Source organism: Catharus ustulatus, chromosome Z, assembly GCF_009819885.2.
Source record: "Catharus ustulatus isolate bCatUst1 chromosome Z, bCatUst1.pri.v2, whole genome shotgun sequence".
Taxonomy (NCBI): Eukaryota; Metazoa; Chordata; class Aves; order Passeriformes; family Turdidae; genus Catharus; species Catharus ustulatus.
Window position 1 is genome coordinate 61,238,882 of NC_046262.2, and position 6,000 is coordinate 61,244,881.

Sequence of the window (6,000 nt, forward strand, 5' to 3'; positions counted from 1 at the left end):
CTGGGGAGATGCTTCCATGAATATATAAAGCAGATATGCCTATTAACTCATATATTCCTCATTGCCAGTTGTGGCTCACACTTCCAGGTTGGTTGGGTTTTTTTTGAAAGGGGGAAATAGAGACCTCATTAGATGATAATCTGGGGTATCCAGGTAAATTTATCTAATTTGTATCAGCCAAGCATTTATACAGGACACAGCTGTTTAAGAACTGCCTATGTAAAAATCAGTGCTTTTACAAGTTAAAATTAACTGTATCTTATAGAAAAAAAAAGAAATAACTGTAACTAATACTATTTTTACATTTATTCACCTGGAATTCAGTCTTAACCCTTTTGAGGAAACAATATGCAACCTTTTACTCCTGTGGAAAAAGTTACATTCTCTGAAACTGAATATGGTCTTCTGCTATTTGAAGTCAAATAACTAAGTCTTGACTATTTTTTTTTCTTTGTATGAGTAAAGAAAATGAAACATTCTGGACTTCTGCTGTTACATTTAACTCTTAAAATAAAGTTTTTGTAACTTTTCATCACTGCTGTAACTGGAGACCAAAAGTTAGAAAGCCACTTCTGTTTGTTCAGGTTTTTTTAGTGTATTGGCTTTGATATATTTGTGAGTGAACACCACTTCAATGTCTATCTTAATCAAGCACTCTAATATCATGCCAGTGGGTACAGGAACAAAGGAGAGAGTGGGAGACACTAAAGTGGCAAAGTGAAAACAGTGTTCTATGATTCTTAGAATTAGTAACAATTCCAAAGCCACTTAAAATTTCTTTTAAGGAAAAAAAAACCAACTACATTTCAAGATCCTCTTGATTTTTCTTTTTCCTGGTTAAAAGAAGAGAAAGTGAAAGTTCATATTCTGCAGAGAAGCATCATCTGAAATGACTACTGCTAGCATTTGTACTATATTGTACCGATCAATGAAAGTTTGAATTACAGTAATTTCACAATTACAAGCCACACCTGATTATAAGCCGCAGCTCTAGGTGTCGGCAAAGTTTAGGTCTTTGTTCATATAGAATCTGCACCAGATTATAAGCCGCACTTCTGTTCGCAGCGAGGATCCACGTGCAACTTTCACAAAGTTGCCAATTAGTAACAGAATCGTGTGATCGCGGGGTTTATTGGCCCAGCCCTGCTCCAGGCGGTCGCCAGAGAGCGGCCCCAGCCCCGCTTGCCACTGCCACCAGGAGCGACGTGCCCAGCCGCTGCCACCGGCAAGAGGGAGAGCAGCGTCCCTGGTCGCTGGCGCTGGGAAGAGGGAGAGGGGCATCCCTGGCCGCTGCCACCGGGAAGCAGGGGTGTGGCGTGCCCAGCTGCTGCCATGCCTCCCTGGGCCGGGCAGTGCCGCCGTGCCTCCCGGGGTTGGGCAGCGCTGGCGCTGCGCCGCCACTGCCCTGTCGCCCGGGGCTAGGTGGGCTCTGGTTCGGCTTGGGGCTGCTGCGGGCTTGGACTTCCGGGTTGGGAAATTTCCAAAATTTGTTCATGTATTGGCCGCTCCTGAATGTAAGCCGCACTTCCAATTTGGGAGCAAAATTTTAGTCAAAATGGTGCGGTATTGCAGTGAGGAGCTGTAGGGGAGGTGCCGCAATATTCTTCGGTAAAGTGTCTTTAGAAGGACATCCGTCAATCACAGGCACGTCCTCGCTCTTGGGTGGAAGTGACCAGCCCTTCTGTAAGGCTCCGCCTCGACCAACGTAGGAGAAAGAGACGGGAGTTGCGTTTGGAAGTTCTAAGGTGAAGTTTATTGGTCTTCTTCCTCAGAGGGGTCCAGGGACAAACGACCTCCGGGAGGCTGAGGGACCAGGGTTCATGTAGGGTATGAAACTGATGGTCCAGGGGTGGTACAAAGGGGGGAGTCCAATAGAGTACAACAGATTAACATAAAACAGAGGCGCATATTGGGGATAATTTTTCCATAACCACTATGAAGAGGGAGTGCTTAAGGGCATTCTCTCCAGGAGAGTGGGGCAATTTCAGTCCCCAGTAGGCCATCGGCCTCCACAGTGAGGCTTATAATCGTGAAATTACTGTACTTTGAAATACAGGCAGTTGTGAGGTGGAAGAGAGAAACTGCAATTCTGACAAGCTGAAGAGCTGAAGTAAGGAATGAATAACCAAAGAGCAAGAAATCAGTTCCCAGTCATACTTTTCCAGTTTCAGCACACTGGAAGAACCACCCAAGTCAAGGCCTGGCATCAGGGTTCATGAAGCAGCCCCCTCTCCAGTTGCTGATTCAGAGACTACACTCTTCTATCTGCTAGAATTTGCTTTAAAACTTTAGAGTGGCCTTTTTTGTTTTTTGGATTTTTTTTTTTTTTTGCTATACATAAATGTAGTAAGTGCTAAATTGCAAAAACAAAAATCCAAAATATGAAACTAATGTTCACTACAGTGGAAAGAAGGTTGTTTTTAAGGCAGAAGTGGTCGTTTACTACCAACCACCTGGATATACTGCATGCTACTATCCACAGAATTTACTAAAGTCTTTCAAGATTAAAAACCTTTACCTTTTATAAGCACAAGGGTATGCTGAATATTCAAAATACAAAATAAAAAAACGTATTTTTTTATTTGAATGTATTGGTGAAGTAAGTAAATGCCCTCAACAGCAGAAGCAGCACACATCTTAAATTAAAACTGATGAGAGATTTCCTAGATCAAACAGTTCTTAGAAACTCCTGGTCAAAGAACCCCCTACTCTTGAAAAGTGTGATCCCATTGTTCCTATTTGATTAGGCTGAGTTCCCTTTTATTACCAGGGTAAATCAAGCAACAGTGATGGTTCACAAGACAGAACGACCCAGTTTTACATCCTTTCTTCCCTCCTTTCCCTCTTTCCAATCTCACATCCTTGTCCTGCTTAAATGGCTGTTGAACATGATCCAAAATACCCAAACAAAATCCATACTTTTATTAAAAGGTAAAGAGTTAAAATCAGAGAAGAACACCTGCTGCAGATAAGAACTAGCACAAAAGAGAAAGGGTAGTGTGGCAGCCAGAGTGGGTAACAAGAACAGTGAGCAGAACCTCCTCTGCTTTTCTTGTCTGGTCCAAATGCCTTTAAAAGAACCTCTCAGTTACTTCATGTATAACTGATCCTCAGCCATAACTACAGTTCCTTCATAAGTATTTCTCCTTTAATATACTAATATGCTAATATCCCATCACCAGAACACCTTAGTGAAATAATACAGCATAGTTTCTCTGGAAATAAATTTACTTCTACAGTACTTATCTTGAAATTCCAGTTTTATCTTACTCATTTTAGTTTTCTCTCTCCATCTTTTTTGGACAGTTCTTGCCCAAGTCCCTGGCTCAGAAGAGGCTCATCTATCTGTCACAGGCACTGAAGCATCTAATCCTGAGATAATACCCTAAAACAGAAGAATGAAAATAACACTGTGTCTTGTCTGAAAAAATTCCATCTGAAATCTCAGTTGACCTAACTAGTGATAAAGACTAAATATTAAACAAAGACAAGTACCATGTTTGTCCTGTAACATTTTTAAACAACTGCTATTACGAATTACTGCAGTTCTTGTTCCCAGGGCACTAGGACCTCTTTGCTTCTCTCAGTTTCTGTTCCAAAACACAAGTACCTTCCCCAGGGGCCTAACAATGCCAAGTACTTTGTTGGCAGTTAATAAAGAATACTTTTCAGGAAAGAAACACCAGCAAAGAAACTGAAGTGACCTGGTCCATTCCCAAGTCTCACATCACTCACTAATGCATTCTAAGCAGCATCAGCTACTACACCAACACAACAGCAAACTGTATAAAATCATCCATTGCAAGAGGTTTAATGCCAAGAAACATCCTGCCATCCTGCACCCACCTCCTTTTCTCTTTAGCACTTTCTGGAATTCAGTATTGCTTGACTGTACCCTACCTTGTGCTCCTTTTCTTTCTATCCTATAGCCCTCTTTCAGATGTGCATATTGTCTGTTTAAAAAACATCAGTTTCCTCCTTCTGGTTTTTTTTTGTTTTTGTTTTGTTTTTTGGTTTTTTTTTGTGTTCCAGAAAATGCTCTGTTCTGTGTCCCATGGAGCAGGGAAGCATAACTGTCACAATTACCGGTCCACTCAGAAATTTACAAATTTTTAATAACATGCTTTGCTGTAGAAAAGAGGGAAACAGGCACTGCTCTATCTACTGCAGTGCCATAAATTCTCCAGTTAGATATGTCCAGAACATTGTCTCACAAGTATCCCCCATTTAACACAAATTACATCTTCATGTAAAATACAACTAAAAGGCCTGGAGAACAGAAGCCATCTTGATGCCTATTGAAGAACTTGTTGAAATTTAAGCAAGGGTCGGAAAGCTCTTCAAACACGTTTATCCTTTTGACAATCATACAGCAATTCAATCAAAATATTTTATTTATTAAAACTGTTCTCAACCAGTCCCAGAACAGGCTGATTTGACCATCAAATAGGGGCATGAAGACTTCTACATCTTCAAATGCCAGCTGGCAGCAGTCTTGCCAGAAGACAGATGATCAGCTTCAAGCAGGAGCCTCTGCCTGCGCTTGCACTGCAGTTCTCTTTTAAGCCAACAGCGGGTTCCTCTAGGGCGTGCAAGTCCTTGCACCTGCAATTACTCATTTCTCCGTAACAAGCCCTGGGTCAGCCTCTGAGAGGCCGGCTGTCAGGCTGTCACACTGTGATTGCAAGGACTTGCAGGGATTTCAAACGCTGTGCTCCACTAGGGAGCAAGCAGTTAAATACAAACCATTTATCCTTGAGCAACCTCGCAAACTAAAAGCAAAATGCAGCACCCTGAGCCTGTGTCTCCACAACTTGGCACAGCAGCTGGCTGCATGGCACGTTTCTTGAGACACTAACTTCGCCCACAGCGCTAAAGAAAGTGCAGCAAAATTGCCATTTTTAAGAGGCTGTGTCTAAGCGTTTGCCACGGAAGACGATAAGCTCCTGGCTGCGTCTCCCATCCTTTTGCTCAACACGGTCAAAACAGGACCGGCACGCAGAGCTCCCGACCTCGCCTCCCTGTGCCAGACAGAGCGCGGTGCAGAGAGGCAGCGGGAGCTCTGCCCCCGGCCCGGCCCGGCCCACCCGCGCTCGGGCACTCGCCCAGTGCAACAGGTCAGGGAGCACGCGGCTCCCGGGCAGCACCGAGCCGGCTCCTGCAGCTCTGGAGGAAGCACGCAGCGACCTACCTCTGAGAGACGGGATGGGGAAAAGCGAAACGAGCAAATAAGCAAACAAACAAAAAAAAAAAAAAAACCAAAAAAAAAAGAAAAATAAAAAACAAAAAAAAAAAGGGAAAAAAAAAAAGAAAAAAGAAAGAGAAGCACTTGTGAGAGCGCACCTTAGTGCGGGCGGCAGCCCACCCGCTGCTGCTCGGAGCGAAGCGCGCCCGCAGCACCGTCCCGTCCTGCCCGGCAGCGCCCACCACCTGCGGTTCCGGCCGGGGCCAGGGGCAGTTCCGCCCCCCGCCCGCGCCCTCCGAAGGAGCAGAGCCCCACCCCGCGGGGCGGGCACCGGCCAAGCCCCCCACAGGGCACTCCCCCCGGGGCTGTCAGCTCCGCTTGCACCGAGCGCGGCGGGGAGAGGGCGAGCGGCTGCCGTGCTGCAAACGCGGGGAAGTTTGTAGGCGGCGGGACCGACCCAACCCTCGCGTGCGCCGCCCTCACCCACCACAACCGCCCCTGCCTCACCTGCCGCCCCTCCAGGTGCATTCCTCGCCTGAAGCCCGGGAAAAGAGCTCGACTGCCTGGCTCGGCTCCCTCGTGTACAGTAGGCTCGGCTCGGCTCGGCTCGGCTCGGCACCGTCCCGCCCCCCCGGGCGCCACCCCTGCCGGCCCCGGGCCCGCGCGCGGCCCTGCCGCGGCCGAGGGCGCCCCCTGGCGGGAGCTGCGCGTCTGCCCGTGCGAGGGGTGTCCCGGCCCATCCCCAGGACACACTGACCCATCTCCAGCACTGACCTGCCCCAACACACACGGCCCGGCCTGAGGGTCAGCCTGTG

At 46.7% G+C, this 6,000-nt stretch overlaps 1 protein-coding gene across 2 annotated transcripts in view; it reads right to left on the minus strand.

Annotated features, from left to right (window-relative positions):
- Positions 1-5,791, minus strand: part of MOB3B (MOB kinase activator 3B) — an 89,928-nt gene extending 84,137 nt beyond the window's left edge. The window contains exon 1 of one of the 2 annotated variants that reach the window (XM_033084982.2): positions 5,693-5,791. The gene's annotated coding sequence lies outside the window, so the exon portion shown is untranslated. Of the gene's footprint in view, positions 1-5,343; positions 5,423-5,692 lie in introns of those variants that run through there. The other variant, XM_033084981.2, reaches the window with a different exon arrangement.
- Between the last annotated feature and the right edge of the window lie 209 nt (positions 5,792-6,000).